Below are 21,935 nucleotides of genomic sequence, written 5' to 3'. Positions count from 1 at the left end.
TCCTTGTCCACATCCTCCCCCCCCCCCCTGCTGTCCTGCAGCAGGTCCCCCTGCTTCTACTCTGGTCCCACTGCTGCCAGTGTTCCTCACAATCAGGCAGAGTGACCTTTTAAAAGGTAAATCAGATTGTATCACTTCCCCGCCCAAACTCTCCAATGGCTTCCTGGCATCCTTGGAGTAGAACCCCTTACCATGGCCTGCCAGCCCCCCCTGCTTCTCTGGTCTCATCTCTTAGCCCTCACTGTTTTGCTCACTCCATTCCAACCACTGTGTCTCTCTTGCTCTTCCTTTTTCTGGCCCCAGGGCATTTGCATGTGCTCTTCTCTGCCCGAATCAGTCTCCCCCAGCATCTCTGCCTGGCTCACCTTCCCTGCATTCTGGTCTTTATTCAAATGAGGTGAGGTGCAGAGAAGAATAGACTTCTAGTCACTGTGTTCAAGGACTAAAATGCACTGTCCTACCCCACGCCTCAACCCATCCCTCGATCCTTTTAGCTTGCTTCATTTCCCTTCATTAGCATCCATCACTACCTGACTTCTATATTTATTTGTCATCTTTCGTGTCTGTCTTACTGTCCTAGAATCAAACCCACGAGGATGGATGCTTGCCTCACCTGTCTCATTCACCACTCTATCTCCAGGACATAAAACAGAGCCTGGCACACAGGAGGTGATCATCACACATTAGATTGGTGAGGGAGGAAAAAATGAATGAATTAATGCAAGTTAAGACTTTGGTGTTTATTCCGTAGGCAGCACACATCTAGTAGACATCTTTCAGGAGGTGAGTGACGTGGTCAGCACTTTTATTTTAGAAAGCCAGCTGGTGGCAATGTGGGGGCGGGACCGTAGGAGGCAGCAGAACTAGTTAGAGGAAGTTAATTTGGTCCAGGAAACTGATGCTGAGTCCTGTGTAGGGCTGTGGGGATGGAGGAGAGGGAACCCACAACAGGTGTGGAGACCTTTGATTATCTTTGGTTCCTGTTGCGATGACTTGGTATAGCAATTCCTTTATAAGAAACACAAGGGCTAAGCTGGCCTGGGGAGATCCTGGCAATACTCTGTGGTGTTTTTCTCCCCCGGCAAACGTCAGGCCCGGGATGCACATTCTCTGCAGTGCCGTTGGCTCTCTGAGGAACGACTCTGCTGCTCTACAGACTCCCCCGTTCAGTCTTTCAGTAAGAGTGTCATCAAGATGGTGCTGTCAGTGAGACTGATTTCTTCTTCCTGCGACAGGTCCTTCGCTCTCGCACACCACAAGCCACACTAAATCTTTGGTTCTTTCTTGCGGTGGGTACTTTTCATCATATTTAATTCCAAAGGAGACTTACTCTAACAAATCCTCTGTTCTGCTCACATTCCGGACAGAGTTTACCAATAACCTGAGGATTCGGCATCTCCCTTACCACAAACATGCCCAGGGACTCTTCTCCTCGGACGTGAAGAGTCAGGTGGTCGGTGGGCATATAGTCATAGCCCAGGAATAGCCATGCTGTTTGGTACTGCCTCTTGAAAACTTTCTTTTGGAGCTTGAATTAGTCCTCCGTCTGAAAGTCCCCAATCCTCTCCAGCTTTCAAAGAAAGCCCTTCATCTCAGAGTAAACACTTCCTACCAGTCCTGCTGAGGTGTCCCTTCTCTGTTCCTAACTGACAATATGTCACCCCAGGCTCTTAAGCCTTGGTCCAAAGTTCCTAATCCTGTTTGTCGAACCCCGTGAAGTGAAATGCTGCACCATCTGTATAGCCAGATGCCCACCTCCCACCTCCTTCTCTCTTCCAAAGGTCCAGATGCCATCGCATTACGTTGCATTAATAGCAACAATGTGGAGTTACTGTGTGCCAGGTACTGTGTTAAACACTTCCCAGGCATTCTGTCCAACCCTTACCACCCTGCCAGGGTGAGTATTATTAACCTTTTCATAGATGAGGAAGCCGAGGCTTAGCACTGCAGTGGACCTTAGTAGTTAAGAGCATGGAATTAGAGTCAACCAGCCCCTTGTTTGAATCCCAACTCACAGTGGACCTTGGGCATGCTACCTAATCTTTATAGCCTTCTTTTTCTAATCTAGGAAATGGAGATAATACAGAGAAGGGTCATGTGTTGCTGTGAAAATTTAACAGCATATGTTATTTCTTAAGTATGTAAGTATTTGCTTACCATATGGTAGACTTTGTGCTGTCAGTAAATAATAGCTCTTGGTAGGTACTGTCTTCACCATCATTGTTGCTATTGTCATGGTCATCAGGTCATCATCCTTGTCCCAAGGCTATGTGACTATGGCAGGACCAGGATTGAAGGTAGCCCTGCCTGGGTGTCAAGCCCTTGTTCTTTCTCCTGCCTCACACTGTTGCTCCCAAGTTCATCTTGCCTAAGACTTTCTAGTCCCTAAGTTTGCTCTCTTGGTCTTTTCTGGGCACTGGGCTCAAGGTAAAGCTCAGTAGCTCCCCCACCCCCCCAGTCCCTTCCAGCCAATGACATCTATTCACTCATTGACGTGAGCAGTCTCAGTGCCTAGCCAATCAGGCAAGAGGTTGGACAATTTTCCTCAACTGTCATTGTCATCTTGTCTACTCTGAAAGCCAGAGGGGCTTCCCTTGTAGCTGTTTATGTTACAGGATTGTCCAAAGAAAATAGGAGTGGCAGGAGAAAGGGCTGGGGGTGGGGGGGACCCTGTCTTTTGAGGGGGTCACAGATCACTTTGTGAATCTAGTGAAATTTACAGAGCCTCTCTCCAAAAAATGCACGTGGCACGTACTCGCAAGATGAATATTGTTAATGAGAAATTTGCACTGAAGCCCACCCAGGAATTCACTGTAGCTAAGAAATTCAGTTCCAGAAGGTTAGCATGTGTGCTTTTCTGTAGCCTTGCAGCCCCTCACTCACAGTCAGGAGGGGCTTCTCTTTCTGTAGGATGTTTGTGTTCCCAGGTTGTGAGGCGTTCCTGGCAACATTTGGAAAAACCTGTTTTACTGATACTATTTGCCATTTTCATTTTCTTTCCCATTTTTGAGAAACGTATCCACACGCTGGAGCTGGCCGGCTATTTTGATGGGCTGACCCTCTGATTTGCACATCAATTCCAACCACAGCCTGCATCTAGCAGACAGGCTGGGGAGGAGTTCTGGCCCAGAATATCAGACTAATGGGATTTTATTGTGATATACGGGTTATAAAGGTGCAGAAGCTTAGCGTCAGCAGGGTTCAGTGTCCTAAATTGAGATCTATATAAATCTCTGCCTTTCAATTTTAAGATTTTTGAAATTTCAATCTTAAAAAGGATGCGTCCTTTCCTTTTTCTTTTTTTTTTAAATTCCAATTTTCAAGGTTTGGGTATATGGGAAGTGGGATTCCAAGCACTCTGCAGTCTTCTAATTTGCTTGAGGTCTCTCCTTGGAAACTTCAGGAAATTATGGAATAAACCTGCTGTGTTCTCACAACGATAGGAGACATAAGTGTCACTGCTGATAGCTTGTCCTTCCCTGCCTGGCCTTCGGAGCCTCACAGAAGGACAGGAATGAACCTTCCATAATGGGGGCCCCTGAACCCTTCCTCCCACTCTGGCTATGGGCCTGCAGTGCCAATGCCCTCGGCAGCTGGGGTTCTGGGGCACAAGAACCGAATCTGTCATAGATTAGATCATTTGATGTAAAGCTTTTTCCGATGCGTGCTTTTCCCTCTCGTTTTTCTCCTTTGCTCTTTCTAAATTACAAAAGCAACAGATGCTCACTTCAAAGCCAGGATTAGAACTTTTCACGCCTGGCTTGGAATTCCAGCTCCATGAACTCATTAGATGTGCAGCCTTGGGGAAAACATGCACCCTCTCTGAGCCTTGATTTTTCTCACTGTTACAGAAGAGGTAATGATTTCCCCTCATAACATGGCCATGAGCATCAAGGGACATTGGTACATAAAGCTGTGTTCCCGAGGTCTAGCATGGATTTGCTCACTCATTGAATATTTATCGAACACCTACTATGAGCCAGCCACCATTCTGATTGTTCTGGAAATACTCGAGAACAGGACAGAGGGGGTCTCCGCTCTCATGATGCTAACATTCTAATCAGAGGAAGCCCAAAGAAAAGAGACCATTTTGGAAATTAAGAAATGAGGACCCCCCAGGTGGTAGGTGAGTTATAGGAAGGGCCACTTTATTTTTTTATTATTTAATGTTTGTTTATTTTAGAGAAAGAGTGCTAGTGAGAGAGACAGACAGACAAGACTCCAAAGCACGCTCCAGGCTCTGAGCTGCCAGCACAGAACCTGACATGGGGCTCAAACTCACGAACCATCAGATCATGACCTGAGCTGAAATCGGACGCTCAACCAACTGAGCCACGCCGGGGCCCTGGGAAGGGCCACTTTAGATGGGACACCCAGAGGAGACCTCTCTGATGAGGCTCCGTGTTTCATGGCCCCCAGGTCCCAAACTCCAGCTGTAAACAGCTCTACGTCTTTTGGTATAGGTCCCAGTTTTGAATTTGGAAAACCTGGCCCCAGAGCACCTATCAGTTCTCTTTTGGGAGAACTCCCCGATTGGTTCCCCATTCAGAGTTTGAGCTTCTGTGCCTGGATCTGTGGCTCAGGGCCTTTTGCAGGCCTCTGGGCCTGCTGGGGTGAGTGCTCCCTAGGAGAGCAAGAGAGCTGACACTGAAGGAAGGAGGGAAGGTGATTAGTTTCTAGCCGCAGCCCATGGTGCTTCAGTGCTGCTTAGAGCATCCCAGTTTCTAAGGAACTGGAAGTGATCTCTGTCGGTGAGGCAGGAGCACACTGCAGTCTCTTGATTCTCCGCATGCAGGGTTTTAAGGGCTGCTTGGGGCTGCACGAAAGCAGGGCAGCCGGGGCATCCCCAGCTCGTGCAATGGCATTGGAGCGACAGAGCAGTCAGTCTGACACGCAACGCTGACCGCATTGTCCCTCACGGGGTGCAATACGGATTTTTAAATGACCACCTCAGTCTGCCGCATCGGACAGAGGGACCCACACTGATGAGTGAGGAAAGCTGCTGAGCAGGAGGGCAGGCTGCCTGTGACTCACCTGTCATGTTCTTTGCTGACCCACTTTTATTTGCCCTTGATTTGCTCAGTGCAGCTAAAGACGCTGTCGTGAAGGCATGTCTGCCGCCTGATGGCAGTCCTGCGTGTGACAGCCCCGGATCTCAGGCACACGCAGGACCCAGGCAGATGGCTGGCTGGACAGGGGGTTAGCGTTTTCACCTACCTCTGAATTGTAATTCAGTCGCACGGAAAGGGCTTAATTTCAAGAAGACAGAACGATTATCTCAGACTAGACTCGGTGCCAAAGCGGCAGGCCCTCCTCCTTGTTCCAGGGCGGCTCAATCAGAAGATGGCCTAGATGGCCGCCTTTCAAGTGGGTCCTCGCAGTAGCTTGGCAACTGGCACAGGGTCATAATTGGAAGAATTTGGCTCTGAGTGTCTGTGGGTGTTTACAGTGCACTATAGGGCAGGGCTGCTTTTATTTATAGAATATTGTGAGCAACAAGCAGCAGAAGGCTGAAAAGCCACTAAATCTCGATTTATTTTTAACAAATTCCATTTTCCCCTCATCCCAGAAGGAGAACCAAGTTATTAAAAAACAGTAAAAAATACATCATCGCAGAGCATGCCATATCTAATTATGGGGCTGCCAGCGTCGGCCTGCAGCCACGTTTTAAGGGCTTTGTAAATCAGCCATCCATTCAATCTGTGAACTTATATGACTCCTAGTCTTCATTTAGATGTAGAGCGAGATTATTGGCAAGTGAGTGCTGATCAGAAAAAGTTCTACACTGCCTAAATTAGGAGATGGGATGTATAAATATAGAAGAGTGTACTTATGTTCTCAAAGGGAGATAAAATCACTCCTCACTGTCCATTATACTTAGCGGTACAAGCCCCCCCCCCTCCCCCCAGTACTCAGTATCTCCTCCCGGGTTTTCACTCCTCGCAATGGCGGATCCTTGCCACCCAGAGGAGCTAGAGGATGATATCACTCACTGAGTAATTATTACCCACAGCGTCAGGAAAGACATGCATCCGGTGCTCATGGCCTGTGCTCTCTTAGTGTGCCAGCACTGGACAGGGCATCAGAGACCCTCTAGCTCCAAGTACATCTTTGTCTAGCTGGGGAGGTGAGGCCCAGAGAGGAGGGTGGCTTTCCCGGGGGGCTCCTCAGCAAGTCATGGTGGAGCGGGGTTCCAGCAGGACCCTCCTGTGCCAGGCTCGGAGCCAGCGAGCTAAACAGATGTGACTTCCATCCGTCAGCACTCACTGTCTCGGGCAGGCAGACATCAAGACAGGCCAGTGGCCACCACGTGCTCAAGTAGTCAGGGCTGTGTGAGTACAACAGCGGGGGAGGGGAGTGTGGGGAGAGGTGAGGGGGACTGGAGACTCTGCGTATTTGGACACCGGGGCAAAGGTACAATCAGCTGCTCTCCGACCCACTTGGAAAAGCCTTAGGATGCTGGGAAGTTGTGAAAGGAAGAGGGTGCTGCACGATTGCCGAGCACCAGGGGAGGAAGGTGTGGTGCCGTGGTGGTACCAGAGAAGGTAGATACGGCGGTTTCGGAGGAGCCCTGAAAGCAGACCATTGAGAAGATTGATGGGAACACCAGAGGGAGTGCGTGGCTGGAGCACCGGGGACAGGCTGTCCGGAGTGTGTGCAGTGCCCTGCCCGACACTGGGATGGCGTGTGGGGTGGGGGGCGAGCCCGGCAGTTCCCGTCCCCAGGCTCACGGGTACTGCTCATGGTGGCCTCTTTCCACCCCTCCGGACCCTTCCTCGTGCAGCGCCCGGCAGCCAGTATCCCTGGACGGTAGCGGGCGTATGAGCTGGAGCCTGTCTCTGCCTTCCCNTGCTCATGGTGGCCTCTTTCCACCCCTCCGGACCCTTCCTCGTGCAGCGCCCGGCAGCCAGTATCCCTGGCAGCGCCCGGTAGCGGGCGTATGAGCTGGAGCCTGTCTCTGCCTTCCTGGGGCTGATGCCCTGCGCGGTGCCTGCAGAGTGCGCCCTGGGTGTTAGCTCTTGCTCAGGCTGGAAGGGGCAGAGGGAGTGAGAAAAGCCTTTATGGGGAAGGATGGACTGTGGAAGCTTCTGGAAAAGCCACCTCTTGGCGATGGTGGAGGCCAGTGGTTTTAGAGGACGTGAGTAGGCCAGGAGGGGGATGCCTGGGGCCTAAATCAAGGCTGTAGCAATCAGCATGGGGAGGGGCAAGTGGGGGAGATTTTAGGAGGAAGCCGCGGTGAGGGGTGGCTGCAGACAGCCAGGCCACCGGACAGGAAAGGACAGTGATGGGCCGGGACAGGCACCTACTAGGCAGAGGAGATGGTCTGTCTTCCTGCCCAGTAAGTCCCTAACCACTCCAGACGGCGGTTCTCACAAATGTTGGCGGGCGTTTCCAGGAGACAAAGAACTGAAATCAGTACACAGAATGTCTCCAGGTCCTCTCCATGAAAAAAATATTTTTTCCTCATTGGTTTGATTTGCCACTTACCCGCTTTTGAGTTCTCAGAGTTGAGAGCGTGTAAATCAGCAGTCACAATTATACACGAAATACTTGGAAAATAGCTGGTGAGCTTTCGTGTCAGCATTTAGTACTTTTTCTTGGATTGGTATCGTAGCTTTTATATCGCCTGATAATTTTTTCATTGGTAAAATGGTTTCTGCTTCTAAAGGATATGCTCCGTTCTTACAGTTTACAAAGGTGATACTGAGATGGTAGTGGAGGATCCTTCCTGAATCCGTTTTCAAGGAGCAGAATATTCCCTTTCCTCTTTCCTGCTCCTGGCCATTTCCCTGTGTCCCAGCGTCTTTCCCTGTGCCCAGGAGACCAAGTACACCCAGGTCAGGGGGTGGCGTCGGTGGAAGTTTCAGTGGGAAAGAACACTGAAACCTTGCTGGAGAGAGAACAGTGGCCCCCAATAACAACGGCCTCAGTAATTGATGCTGCCTTTCGATTCTCCACAGTAAGAAAATGCTGATGGTTTGTCGCCACGGCTCTACCATCTCACACTTTCTCGGAATTGCTTTGCTAGGCACCCACAGGTGTTCAAGAAACACTTGTGAGTTTCATGGAGCCTTTGCTGGTCATGGCGTCCACTGCCACCCCCTCCCCCACCAGATGGCGTTCTGAGAAAATGAAATGAAAGTCCCGAAGGTTGTGTACATGAAGACGGTCCAAAGTCTCTCCCCATTCCTTCAGGCGGCCGGGCCACACCCTGGCTATCAGCGCTTATTTGCTCGTTATCAGAGTCCTAGCATGGTCTGGTGAGAAAGGGCATCAGGGAGCACTTCCTTTGGCCACCCTCCTGAGCAGGAAAACCCCATCTGTACCGTTCCTGACAGGCAGGCGGGCCCCTGGGCCCCCTCAGGCATCCTGCTCTGTCTTTTCGGATAGGTCTGCTTGTTAGAAAATCCTTCTTCATTCTGACCCAAATCTGCCTCTTGACCCTGTTTCCTCAGTAACTCCCTCTATCTCTCTTGCTAGGGTCTGTGTTCTCCAGGGCCATCAACTGTTCTGTGACATGGCAGTCAACAGTCATGTTAACGATAGGTACCCCTGAGTAGCAGAGATGTGGACCCAAGCAACGTGGCTCTAGCACTTATGCTCTTAGCCATGAATCTGTAACATCTCAGGGCTGAGCGCTCAAAGTAAGCTCATGCCACACTAGACCGGGGCTGCCCCTACCGTGACTTATTTTCCAAGAAACCCTTTGACCAGAGCCTAAGTTGAACCCTTTTCTATGAAACCTCCTCAGAGTGTGTTTTTTCACACAGCGGGCTGCGGGGCCGAGGCCTGTACGTGGTCATCAACAAATCGGTTCATCCTGAGTTCCGCCAGGCCCTGCAGGGTGGGTTTTGATCAGGATGACAAATATGGGCTCTTTGTGTTTTCTTTTCCTGATCATGAAGTCTGATGCAATGGACTCCTTGTTTAAAGGGCTTAGTCATGGTTTTGTGGCCAGAAAGCTGAGTGAGAAAGGTGCCTAAGAAGTATAAGACTGGACCCCCTGTTCAAGTACTTGCCCCAATATTCAGTCTCACAGAAGAGCCCCAGAGGTTAGGGGGTGGGGGGATATGATGGTCACATGCCCTCCAAAGCTGGGTGGAAGGTGTCAAATACACGTTTTTTTTCTGAAGTGCATAAACCAGGAAGGGTTTTTAAACATGCAGAAGAGGGAGAGGGTAGGAGCCGGGCTGCCCTGCGCTTCATCGTTGGCCCTGCCCCTCGCCAGCTCTGTATGCGGGTGCCAGACACTTGTGGTCTTGGTTCCCTCTTCCATAAGGTGGAAATAACATGATCTTCTTTCAGGGATGATTTGAAGGTTAAATAAACAGAGGCGGACATGCCATGAGGCTGCAGACTGTTCTGGAGTGTTTCCCACACCTGACACTTCAGGGTTTGGTGACCAGGCCCTCATTCAGTGTCTCACCCTTCCTGCATGTGCAGTGTGGGCGCCAGCCCCTTGGCTGCCTGCCACCTTGGGGAGTGTGGAACAGATTGTAGAGGCATGGGCCTTGGGGCAGGAAAAGTCCCCGCGGTCACGTTGGCTGTCCTGGCCTGACCCCTGGCAGGTCAGGCTGGGCTCCTCTAGGAGTCTATGACTTCATTAGGAATCTGCCTCCTGTGCTCACAAACCCCTGGGCACAGGCCACACAGTGGCTGAGCCAGGAGGCCCGAGAGACTGGGGTTGAACCAACTTTCTTTTTGTTCATTGCTTTTTGGACAGCGTGCGCCCAGTTATTATTTCCTAAAGATTTAAATAGCAAAGTGGGGGACCTGATCCCCAAGGTGTGGGCCCAGGAACCTGTAGTGAAAGCAGCTTAAAGCAATAGAAAAAAGGATGGGACAAAAATCTAATTCTGTTGTTACCAAAAATGGGGTCCTGAGCAAGGACCTAACCTCCCTGAAATGTGGTGTCTGTGTCTGAAAATTGGGGGTGCTAATAGATCTAACCCCTAAGGCTGATAGGAGGAGGATTAGATGAGATCCCATGTGAACATAACAAAAGGTAACTGTCACTTTTGTTATGTCTGACAATTAATAAATACAAATATTAGAAATTCCTTTTTCCTCCACTGTCAACCCCTTCTCCTTAGCAGGTCCTGACTGCTGTTAGTTTTCCTGTATGCCTTTGGGTAAAGATCCTAATGTTTCTTTGCCCCTTTGTAGAAAAGATAGAGTTGAACCAACTGCTGGCTCTGAATGGACACGTAGCGCCCCCTATAGGACATCTTTGGAATGTGTAGGGCGATTTGGCTGTGACAGTGATGGAGGTCAGAGCTACCTTTGGGGAAGCGGGTTTGTTGGCTATAACCCACGGAGAACAAAGGATTGTCTGACATCGTACACAACCTCCTGAAGTTCAGTGGGCATTCATGGAGGTGGAACCCTGTTTACCCGAGCCTGGAATTTCCACTTTACACCTAAACAGACATAATTTTTGCATGCTTTTAATATATATGGAATTTTCCAGGAACACAACCACCAAGTATATGAGGTTTACTATGCATTATAAATAGGTCCAAGCACCTCATTAGATCTTTCATCATGTCTTCTGGAGTAGCTGTGCCCAACATTTACATATTGATTCTGTACATAGTATCTTATTTTAACTAACCTTGCTTTCTTCTTTGTGTTATAGTTAGGGTATTATGCAGATTGTGTTTGAAATGGTAAGTGTTGGTAGGTTATATTATTCACAAATTTCAAGAAAGTGAAAAGAATATTAAAAATATTTCTGTTTAATCTTTGAAAGTATGAGAGAGGGAGCGTGTGTGTGTGTGTGTGTGTGTGTGTGTGTGTGTGTGTTAGCTTATAAATTAGCTGGAGAAACTTTAGGATAGACCTGAAGTGAAAGGAAGTGGTTTCTTTGAATAAGTTGAAGGGAGACTTAGACAAATGTAGGAGAATGGGTTAAATATACATCCATAGACATATCTTTTTAATTTTAAAAAGAACAGGTCACAACTAAAGGGAAACAGAAAGGTATGCAGCAAAGGAATGGGGTCAGAATATACCACTTGGCCCCCTGGGCCTGGGATTTACATGCCCATAGTAAATATAGAAGCTGAATATTCATCTACCCCAAATAATTATGTAACTTTGTTGGCTGAATGGGAGGTTAGGTTCTTATGCATGCCTGTAATGACAGAGGTAATGGAAGAGAGGTGAATTTTCCTCTCCCGTGGTGAGAAGTGAGTGGATGCTGGTTAACACTGGGATGTCAAAGAGTAGTGCCATCGGTGGTTGTTCAGAAATGCGAATGTGCTTTCTGTAACCGGTCGCTTCTGAAAATGGGCAGGAGAACCTGGGGACAGATAACTCTCCAGTAGCCTTATAGAACTTTAGGAGTCTCTAAACTAGGTCCTAAAAAAAGTAATAAAAGAATAACAAGTAAAAAATAATTTAATTTAAAAAATGGTTTCATTTCTCTTAAAAATGTCCTTTCAGGGGCGCCTGGGTGGCTCAGTCGGTTGGGTGTCCGACTTCAGCTCAGGTCATGATATCACGGTTCGTGGGTTTGAGCTCCGCGTAGGGCTCTGTGCTGACAGCTAGCTCAGAGCTTGTAGCCTGCTTCAGATNATAGTAAAATGTGCTTTTCAGTATTTTCAGTATCTGTAAGAAACCTCTAGGAATGATGGTAGAAGTCTTAAGCCAGAATCTACCTCCCTGTTATATCTGTCCATTGAAACTGGTCCTGTGCCATGAAGCTATAGACAACAAGTTTCTTTTGGGGCACCTGGGTGACTCATTCTGTTGAGCGTCCAACTTTGGCTTAGGTCATGATCTCACTGCTTGTGGGTTTGAGCCCACGTAGGGCCCTATGCTGACAGCTCAGAGCCTGGAGCCTGCTCCGGATTCTGTGTCTCCATCCGTCTCTGCCCCTCCCCTGCTCTCTCTCTCTCTCTCTCTCCCTCTCTCTCAGAAATAAATAAAACATTAAAAAAATAAAATTCAAAAAATATCCTCTTATATTAGGGATATGTAATGGACGTCAGAATTTTTTTTTATTTAAAATTTTTTTAGTGTTTATTTGTGAGAGGGAGAGAAAGAGAGAGACAGAGTGTGAGTGGGGAAGGCGCAGGGAGAAAGGTTGACACAGAATCCGAAGCAGGGTCCAGGCTCCGAGCTGTCATCACAGAGCCTGACGCAGGGCCCAAACTCACATAACTGTGAGATTATGACCTGAGCTGAAGTTGGTCAACCGACTGAGCCACCCAAGCACCCCAAGGATGTCAGAATTTTTAATTGGATCCTTTGTCAGAGAAAGAAGATGCTTTTGATGTTTTCCCATGTCCCTTTTAGAAAATATGTAAGGAGCCTGAAAAGTAATTTTTATCATCTTTTTTCATCTTTGCCATCTCTGTTTTTTTCACCTCTCCCACCTGTACGTATATATTTTTTATAACATCCATGTTATATATATATACATATATATTTTAAAACATCCATGTGTAGATTTTTACAGAAAGGAGAACCAGCCAGCCCCCCTACTCTTTACATGTTGTGTTATGGCCTCTGCCTGCATGAACTCATTGTGTGAATTTTGTGAATTTACCTCTTCATATTTTTTAGTTTCCCAGGGAGGTATTTGCCTTTTTGTTGATTTATAGGAGGTTTTGTTTTTGTTTTCTTTAATTAAGAAAGGAAAATAGCCCTTCACCTTCACAGAGCTTTGGAGTCAGACTGACGCAGGTTTGAATTCTGGCTTTCTTGGTCATGAGCTAAGAATTTCAGGCAATTTACTTAAGATCTCTGAGAATTAGTTTCTTCTTTGAAAAATGAAACAACACTGACTGGCACAACATAAAAGCCCAGCATGTGGTCTCTGCTGCCGCAGGTTTTACATCGTTATTTTTGTTGTGGTCCCTGCACTGAATATTTTCTCAGGAAAAGCACCTTATGAACTCATGCTTTTCCAGACCCTTGTGCATGTGGCACTCCCTTTCTGTAACCAAAGGTTGGAAAAAGGAAACCGAAGTCACTGAAATAGTGGGTTTATTCCTCGCGTAAGAATGAAAGAAATTTAGCTAAAACTTGAGGGGTTGTTTCTGGGGTCAGGACACAGCAACATCTGGGAGCCTGGGCACTGGGGGAAGGCAGGCCTTGAGATCTATCACAAGATCAAATCGTCTTCCTCAAGCGGTGCTCACAGGACAGGCAGGTGGATGAGGGCATTGCAGAAGGGTTTCCAGTCGTTGTGAGTGAAAACGGAGAGGGTCATCTGTTAGACACACCGGCCATCCCCCAGCACGCTGGTCGGCGCACAGCCTTGCTGTGTTTTGACATCCTTGCATCGTAGGAGGGAGGTGGGGTGGACAGAAGCTGGCCCTTCTGTCCCTACATCCCTACATCTCCTACTTGGGACAGAGCTTTCACTTTTCTCCAGGGAGTTGCCGAAGACACAAAGCATGTATGGGGACCCAGCTCTCCAGTTGGGCACATCGGGTTGAGCCCCTTTCCCCCTGCTGGCTGTGTGATCTCAGACAAATGGCTGTACCTCTCTGAGCCTCATTGCCATCTTCCACACTATGTTGATGATAATGCCTTTCCTGAAAGGTTGTTATGCCCACCAAATGAGCCACATCTGGGCTAGCACCGTTCCCAGCAGGGCTGATGCTCCGTAACTGGGAAGCGGTCTCGGCTCCAGATTGAGGGGGGGTGGGGGCGGGCAGCAGGGATGCAGTGCGCAGCTCTGCACTCCATCCAGCAACTTAGATGTCTCATAGTGCCTCTCACTTAACAGTTCCCCGACCACTGGTTGGTGGCTACTGGCTGGATGACGAGAGATCCCTCCTCCTCCAGCTGTCACACAGGGCATCCAGCCTGGCAAGCAGAGATCAAGTGGGACCTTCACCCCAGTCACGCCCATAACCTGGGGGCCTTTGTACAGTTCACAGAGTGGCTGTCACCCCTCATGCCAGAAAAAAAAAGTCCAGTCAGCTGTTCCTCCAGAGTATACCAGGAAGTGACAGCGACTCATCACCTCACCTGGCCACTCAGCCCTGAGCCCTCCCATGCCCTCCTCACTGCCTGCACTCCTGGGCCAGGACCGAGCTGTGTCATCTTCCCCAGACCACTGTAGTCCTCTCCTCAGAGCCCCCCTGCCCAGTGCACTCACCCATGCCTGTGCACACACCTACACACATGCACATGCATCACACTCGCACATGCACATGCACACAGCCCCAACACCACCACATGTGCCTGCACACACAGGTCTCCCTCCTCACAATCTCTTCTCAACCCTGCAGCCAACTTCACCCCAAGTAGGGGCCTGTTACCCCCCATTTTACTCAGAGTCAAAACCTAGGCCCTTACAGGGGGCCTGCCAGGCACCATGTGGCCCTGTGCCCTTCCTGCTCCAGGGCTGGTCCCCTGAAGCCCCTGGGCTCCCTCTCCGCCTTTGTGCAGGCTCTTCCCTACCTGGAGTGCTCCTCCCTCCGTGCCTCGCTGACTCATATCCCGACTGCCTTCGTCTCCAGAGCTCCTCCTGCCCGACTCTGACTTCTCTGCCCAGCGCTCCCCCCCACCAGCACCACTTACGTACTCGTCTCTGCTTGCCCTCCTCCCCAGAATGTGGACCAGATGAGGACAAGGATATTTGTGTCTTTACCCGCAGTCCTGTGGTGGAGAACGGTGCCTGGCACGTGAATGCCCTCAACAAACATTTGCTGAAAGCCGAATGAAAGACTGTGGACCCGCACACTAACAGTGTCTTCATTATGATGACATTGTCCTCGATTGAAGTTTGACTGCTACATGCAGCTTGTGGTGGACATTTACTCAAGTCCTCAACTCTTTCACCGTACATATTACCTGGCGTATATGGGTGCTCAGTAAATCGCGTTGGGTGGATGGCTTTAGGGCCTTGGGCGCCTGGTAGCCATCTGATGCCTCCTTACCTGTCAGCCCAAACCTATGGTAGGTGAGCCATCTATCTCCCTGTCCCCCAGCATCCCTTAGCTGGGCACCCCCCAGCCTTGGGCAGCTCTCAGCTGTGGTGTCCATCTCCATAAGGGAAATCACTGTCCTGTGTTTTCTCCATCTCACCTGCCTGGGCAGTTCTTTTATTGTCACCCATTGACTTAAGTTTCTCACGATCCTACTCCCAGCTTTCTGTAGGAGGAGCTCTTTCTCTGTATTTTGGTTTTATTGTACAATGAAGGGGTTGGACTCCTGAGATGCCACTCAGCTTTCCAGGTGCTGTGAGTCCTCCATGCTTCCTGCTGCAAAATGCTGGCTTCTCCTCCGGCCCCCACCCCATGCCCAGGCCCTCCACACGTCCCCCAGCCCCCCTCATTGACACCCCCACAGTCCCCAGAGCCCACTGTTAAGTTCTTTATGTCCGCTGCCAGGCACACATGCTCTGCTCTTACCATTTCTGAGTTGCTCTTACCATTTCCTTCCTTCCAAAGTTTTCAGCCTGAGTTTGATTTCTTTGACATCAAAGCTTACCTTTCCGCAGCCTTCTAACTTCTCCTTTCCTTACTAGCACGAGGTCTTCCATTTCAATAAGCACAGTTAACCTGACGAGCATCCTAAGTGCTTTTCAGATCCCGAGCTCATTCAGTCTGTGAGGAGGCAGCCTCCTCATTTTACAGGGGAGAAAGTACAGGCTCCCAGAGGTCACGGAACTGGCCCAGGGCGCACGCCTCGTGGGTGGCAGAGCTGGGATTTGAACCCAGGCTGTCTGGCTCCAGAGGCCCTGCACTGACCACTGCCCTGTGCCCCCTCATGTGCCCATCACCTCGCCCTCTTGTCCACACCCCGCCTGCTTCTTGCTAGCAAGCCCTGCAAGCCTGCTTGGGGAAGTCGAGGGATGTCACACGCCTGGTCCACCGGCTCTGGAGAAACACCTGCTCAATATTCCTCCCTTGTTCTCTCACCTTGCCCACATTCTCAAAGAAGGCATATCCCTTTTCTCCTCGGAGTGTCAGCCGTCCTTGGGTCCACCCCTGCTGCTGGTGCCAGCCTGCCTCCATCCACAGCCCTAACCAGGAACTCAGAGCACCTCCCAGGCCTCCCTGCCTGCTCTCCCTCCCACCAGTATCTTGATTTTACGACAAAATAATAGCACTGCATCCTTCGGTTTCCTTTAGAACAAGATGCAGAGGTTTTCCAGAACTTTCTTCAACTTAAGGCAGTGAGTTTTCTGGTGGAAATAGTGTTCTTTCCCTTGAGTCTTTAGGGCCAGGCTCTCTTAGTCTATACATTCAAAAAAGAAGAAGAAAGGTTCTTCTTCCTAGACTTCAGTAATAGACTTGGCCAAGATCTAAGAAGACAGCTCTTTTTTTTTCCCCAATATTTTTTATTTATTTCTAGGAGAGAGACAGACAGACAGACAGACAGCGTGAGCAGGGGAGGGTCAGAGAGAGAGGGAGTCACAGACTCCGAAAGAGGCTCCAGGCTCTGAGCTGGCAGTCAGCACAGAGCCCGACGCGGGGCTCGAACCCACGAACCGCGAGATAATGACCTAAGCGAAAGTCGGACGCTTAACCGACTAAGCCACCCAGGCGCCCCAGAAGACAGCTCTTTTATCCTTCATTCAACAAACATTTACTAAGCACTTGTGCTGGGAAGGTGCATGCTCGGTCTCGTGACTCTTAATGAGATCTCCGAATCCCGGATAACAGCCCTCAGTAGCCCCTGGAGACCAGGACGCTGTAGGCTCCGCTCCGTTGATCGTGCTGGAGACTTCTGCAAGAACCAGCCTGTGTTCATTCACAGAATACCCCAGGAAGTACAGATCCTGCCCCTGTGAGTCCCTCTTAACTGGCCCTCCAGGCCCTGTGCTTCCAAAAGCAGCCTCCTTGATTTTTGTTTGATTTCGGGATTTCCAAGCATCGAGGGCTACCAGAAGGACTGTCCACAAGGGCCACAGACAGGGCTGCCCTGGCCCCTGACAGCTACTGCCAGTGCTGTTCTCCTCAGCTCAGAATGGACTTCCGACAGCCCCGTCCACCTGGCAAGCATCTGCAGCACCTAATTCAAGTTTCACCGCCACCCTGCTTCTTTCTCCTTCCTTTACCCATAACACACGCGCGCGCGCGCGCCCCTCAGCTAAGTCTTTTCTCCTCCATTCTGCTCCTGTACCTTATGTATGCCTCACAGCTAGGGAAGAAAGGCCCTCCTCCCTCGGGACACTTGACTGCCACCTGCTGGAAGTTTGTCATAACTGCTCTGCAGATCTCTGCCACTTACCAAGGCAGAGGTACTTCCCGCCCCGCCCGGGACTTGTGCTGTTTGTGCCGCCGTAAGCGTGGCCCCGCCCACTGCAGCGAGCATGCGGTCACGCCTTTATATAGACCCCGTCTCTCCAGCTCGATTGAGGGAATCTGGAACGTTGGGACTGCTGATTCCTCCCTGTGTCCTCACTGCCCTAGAGGCTGGACAAATCCTCGTTGAATGACCCCGATGCAAACAGCTGCTACATTAGGCTCTAACCGCCTGGCCTCTCACTGGGTGAACATTCTAAATGCATCTGTTGCAAAGCAGGACAACTGAACTCCCCGCAGGCTGTCATAGTGACTGTGGAGGGCCAAGGTGGACCTGCAGAGGAGACAGAGCCCCTCCAGCCTCTTGCCTCTGCTCAAAGACCACCACCACTTGAACAGACCAGAGCAACTCCTCGTCCACTCCCTCAGTAAACTTGGAGCCGGGCCGCAGCAGCACATCGTGGAGAGTGTGGAGGATGGGGCCGAGGGCCGCCTGCCGTGGCTTCCGGGGCCAGGGAGCGAAAGTACTCCTGGAACACCTCTGGGCCCGGGCCAGGCCCCTGAAGGTTGTGGGATACAGAGATGGCGGCGCAGGGGCCCCTACTGGGGGCGCGGGGGGTTTGGGGGGAGCAAATCAGGAGGCATGCAGCCAGTAGACAGGGTACTCGAGGACGCCGACTCACTGGCGTCTAGATTTTCCTAAGCCACGCCCACTTATTAAGCCACGTCATCAAAAGCTGCCATCCCAGTGACCTGTTGGGGCTTCACAACGTGGCTTAACAGAACACCGTCAGCTGTCACACCTGAGGGTAGGAGCAGGCGGGGGCAGGTTTTCACTGAGATCCCATTTTCAAGGGGAAGCGCGCTCTTCTCTCACAGAGCTTGTCTCCTCAGAGCCCTTAGGCCCGGCATGGCTCAGGTCCCATAAGCCTCCGCGACAGGTACCCCTCCCTGCTCGGTCTGTCCCGAGGATGCACTTCCCATCCAGTGTGAGGGCTGGACGTTTCCTTCCCTGCCCTGGCTGCCGGGAAGCCCAGAGAAAAACCTGTTGCTTCGGGTTCCGTAGCTTTCTCGAACTAGGATTGCTTTTTCTTATTTTCCCTTGTGCCTCCCCCAGGAATGCTTGGTTTGGGCATGGGGGGGTGGTTGGAGACAGGACTGGCAGTGGTGCAGTAGTCAGAAGAGCCAGCATGGAGCCAGACGCACTCGGGCTTCCGTCCCCTCCTGCTAGCTGCGCCTTCGTAAGCAAGTTAGCTTTGCCGCCTCGATCTTTACCTGGGAAACTGGGACAATGAGCACAATTAATGGATAGGTTATTGTGAAGAAAAAACTAGTCCAGTTTTATCCCTTTCCTCCTCCCAGATGAGGGGATCCGTCAGTGACTCCAGGATCCCGTCTGTGCTTCCTTCATCCTGCCTGTGTCGGTCAGCTTAGGACCGGGGGGGGAGAGATGCAGCGGTAGGAAGTAGGTGACCGACTATCCTGGTTTGGCGGGGACACAGGGGTTTTCTGGGAGGCGGGACTTCCGGTGCCAAAGTGGGATGGTCTGAGAACGAACAATAGTTGGTCTCCCTAGTAACACAGCCTCACCCTCTCAGTGGCTCCCAGTGGCAAAGCTTGATTTCTTCCTCGTGCCTCTGGTCCCTCCGGAACCTCCGCGAAAGGCGGAGCCTCGCTCCAGGAAATTGCCGACCTCAGCACAGACAAAGGAACACATGGTAAAGATTCTTTTCGAAAGTTGAGGCTGCCCCTTTTGCTCACATTTATCTATCAAGGCGAGTCATGTGGCAGGGCTAACACGGGGGCGTCGTGCAGACTGTCCTCGCAGGGAGGGGCGGCTAACAGTTGGAACTATAATGCAATCTGCACCCCCCCTCCCCTCCTTGTAAGCATGTCGGGGTGCTGGGTCAGGGAGGAGGGAGAGCAGAGAGAGAAGCCTGGTATTCAGCAATCCGTGGTCCTCAACGTGGTCATCCTCCTGCAGATTAACACGTGTGGTTTCTTAGGCTGCTCGGCATCGCCCTGCTCTGCTCAGAGAAGCAGCTGTGTCTGTTTTTGGCGCCTAATAGTGGTTGACACCCTCACCCTTCTCAGCTGCTGAGGTGTGTCTGCGAGGCAGCGGGGGCTGGGACTACCGGGGGCTGGGACTACCCTTCCGGCCCCTCACTCTTTCTGTGGAGCTCCTGAGATTCCTCTCCCTGAGCTCCGAGGGGCACGAGGGGGTTGAGGAGTTCCCAAGGGTACCAGCGAGTTCTCCCCAAGCACACTGCACGTCTCTTTGTGCCTTGGTTCCTCTGACATCCAGGGAGCCCCGTTTGGAAGTCTCCAGCTCAGAAGTGAGCTGCGGCCCCCGATTCCCGGCTAGGCTCCCCCAAGAGTGTCTTCACCATGTGTCACTAGGATGGCAGCACCAGGGCTGGCCCGGAGCCCCCCTTAGCAAGGACCCCCTCTCACAGTTACCTGTCCTCTCTTGGAGCTCCCTCCCTGGGCTCAGTTCTCTGCTGGAAGAAGTCAGCACAGAAAGAGGGGTTTTCTTTTGTTGTTTCGTTCATTGTCTTCCATCTAAGAACACCTTCTTGGAGAGAAAACAGCTCGCCAGAAATACTTGTCACAGCTGATTCAAGCTTCCTTACTTTGTCCAAGCATACAGGAAAGGCCTTGCTTTGCGAAATACAGTGCCAGCCTTTGTGTTAGCGTTCATTGTTTCTATAAAGGAAATTTGAGTATTGGGACCACTGGTCCAAGTAAGAAATTTCATATGGAGTTGGGTACTGAGCGCCTTCATCTAAGTTTCAGAGAGGGGGGCAAGAGAGTGAGGTGTGGTACCAGGGGACTCCTAACAGTGAGATCACGGAAGCAGGGCAGAGAGTGGAGGGGCTACAGGTGTGAAGAGAGAAGGGTCAGAACAGCACGGGCAGAGCCAGAAGGCCTCTGGGGAGAGCCAGAAGTGCCTTCAACCTGAAGGCACTTGAAAGGAAAGCAGGAGTTCACCAGGTGGCCAATTGGTAAAGGGCAAAGCTGCGTGGGCACAGTGGAGGTCACATGCCCCAGAGAACTTAAGTATTTGGTGGTCTAGAGCTTTTTTTTTTAATATTTTTATTTATTTCTAGGAGAGAGAGAGACAGCGTGAGCAGGGGAGGGCCAGAGAGAGAGGGAGTCACAGACTGAAACAGGCTCCAGGCTCTGAGCTGACAGTCAGCACAGAGCCCGACGCGGGGCTCGAACCCACGAACCGCGAGATCATGACCTAAGCGAAAGTCGGACGCCCAACTGACTAAGCCACCCAGGCGCCCCTAGAGCTTTGCGCATCAGATGGGGAGGGCTGGGTGGGGCAGGAAAGGAGAAGCAAGCAAGCAGCCCATTGTGGAGGTTTGATGTTTCCCCTCAGGGAGTTTCTGGAAGGCTTGGGGGCAGAGCAGGGGAGCTACTGAAGTGTTTTAAATAAGGGGGTGTCCTATCTGTGACCACAGAATGAAGGGCCCAGGCTGGGGAGGAGAGCAACGCAGATAGAGGCAGTGGCCCATCCATCAGAGGGCTAGTGGGTGAGGGAAGGAAGGGTGCCCAGGGTGGGTCCTGGGTGGTTCATCTGGGGGCTGGAGAAGAGCGTGGGACCTGTGTGGGGAATCAGACCGAGGCGGAATGGCATGTGGTAAGTGCTTGGGCAACAGTGCCTTGGGGACTTGGTGTCCACAGGCCGTTCGGCCAAGGCTTAGGGACTGGAAGTCCAAAATCCCGTCCTGCGGTTTGCACGTGTCCAGACTGTGGCTACCAGGGTCGGACAGCGAGGGTGTCTGAATTGGACCGCACAGAAGAGTAGGAGGACAAAAGCCACCCTATTTCTGGACGGTCGTTTGAAGACCTCTGTAATGGTCAAGGCCACGGTATTCCAAAGGCTGCAGGAAGTAGCCAGCAGACCGTGAAACCCCAGAATTTTTGCTTCAGAAAGGCCCATTCAAAATCCGATGTTGCCATCTCAAAAAAGGGAATGGGAGGGCCGGCGCGGCCCTCTTCATTTAGAGCCAGTTCCTTCTAGACGCAGGGACCACACGGCAGAGAGGAGACCTGTCTCCTGCCAGTAGGAGAAGGGCTGGGCTGCAGGCCACTTGATGACGCAAGCACCTTCTCCGAATTGCCTTTCCCCTTCGCACCGTGTGCCCAGCCACTGTACGGGAACTGCGTGGACATTTCCTATAAACCTCTTACCTTGCTCCCAGCAGTCTCCGATATTGGCCCTGTGCGCCTGTGCTTTGGCTTAATGTTTGCTGAAGGCCTGTTTTCCATTGTTCCTGGTTGTCTGTGCTCAGGCGGCTCTTCGCCTGGGAGAGGGCGATCCCCCAGCCTCAGCGGGGATGGGGCTTCTTGCGCCCCAGGGCCCCACAGCTGTGTGACCTGGGCTAATGTCTTCCCGTCTCTCTCTGCCTCAGCCTTCTGCTCGGTACAACGAAGAAAATAGTAGCGTCACCTCATAGTTATTTTTGGGTGTAAATAATCTCCGTAATGCAGTGAGAACAGTGCCTGACACAAAGCCAGTAGTAGAAATGAAAAAGTACAACTAATCTTCTTTCTCTTAAGGCCCTGTCTGGGAATCCATGTTTAATCATTTAAAAAGCGTTGTTTTTCATAGAAAAATCTCTCCTGCCAGATTCTTTCATGTGTTCGCAGTTGGGTTTAACAGGTAGCTGGAGGCCAGGATTGTGAGCCTCTGATCAGGAGTTTGGA

At 51.0% G+C, this 21,935-nt stretch overlaps 1 protein-coding gene across 1 annotated transcript in view; it reads left to right on the top strand.

The window, feature by feature from the left end:
- The window catches only part of BMAL1 (basic helix-loop-helix ARNT like 1), a 70,894-nt gene that overhangs the window by 12,961 nt on the left and 35,998 nt on the right, over positions 1 to 21,935 (top strand). The window lies entirely within an intron of this gene.

This window comes from Crocuta crocuta, unplaced genomic scaffold (genome assembly GCF_008692635.1).
Source record: "Crocuta crocuta isolate KB4526 unplaced genomic scaffold, BGI_CrCroc_1.0 scaffold233, whole genome shotgun sequence".
Lineage (NCBI taxonomy): Eukaryota > Metazoa > Chordata > Mammalia > Carnivora > Hyaenidae > Crocuta > Crocuta crocuta.
Note: the sequence above shows the minus strand (reverse complement) of the source record. Positions and strands in the feature narration are given on the sequence as shown.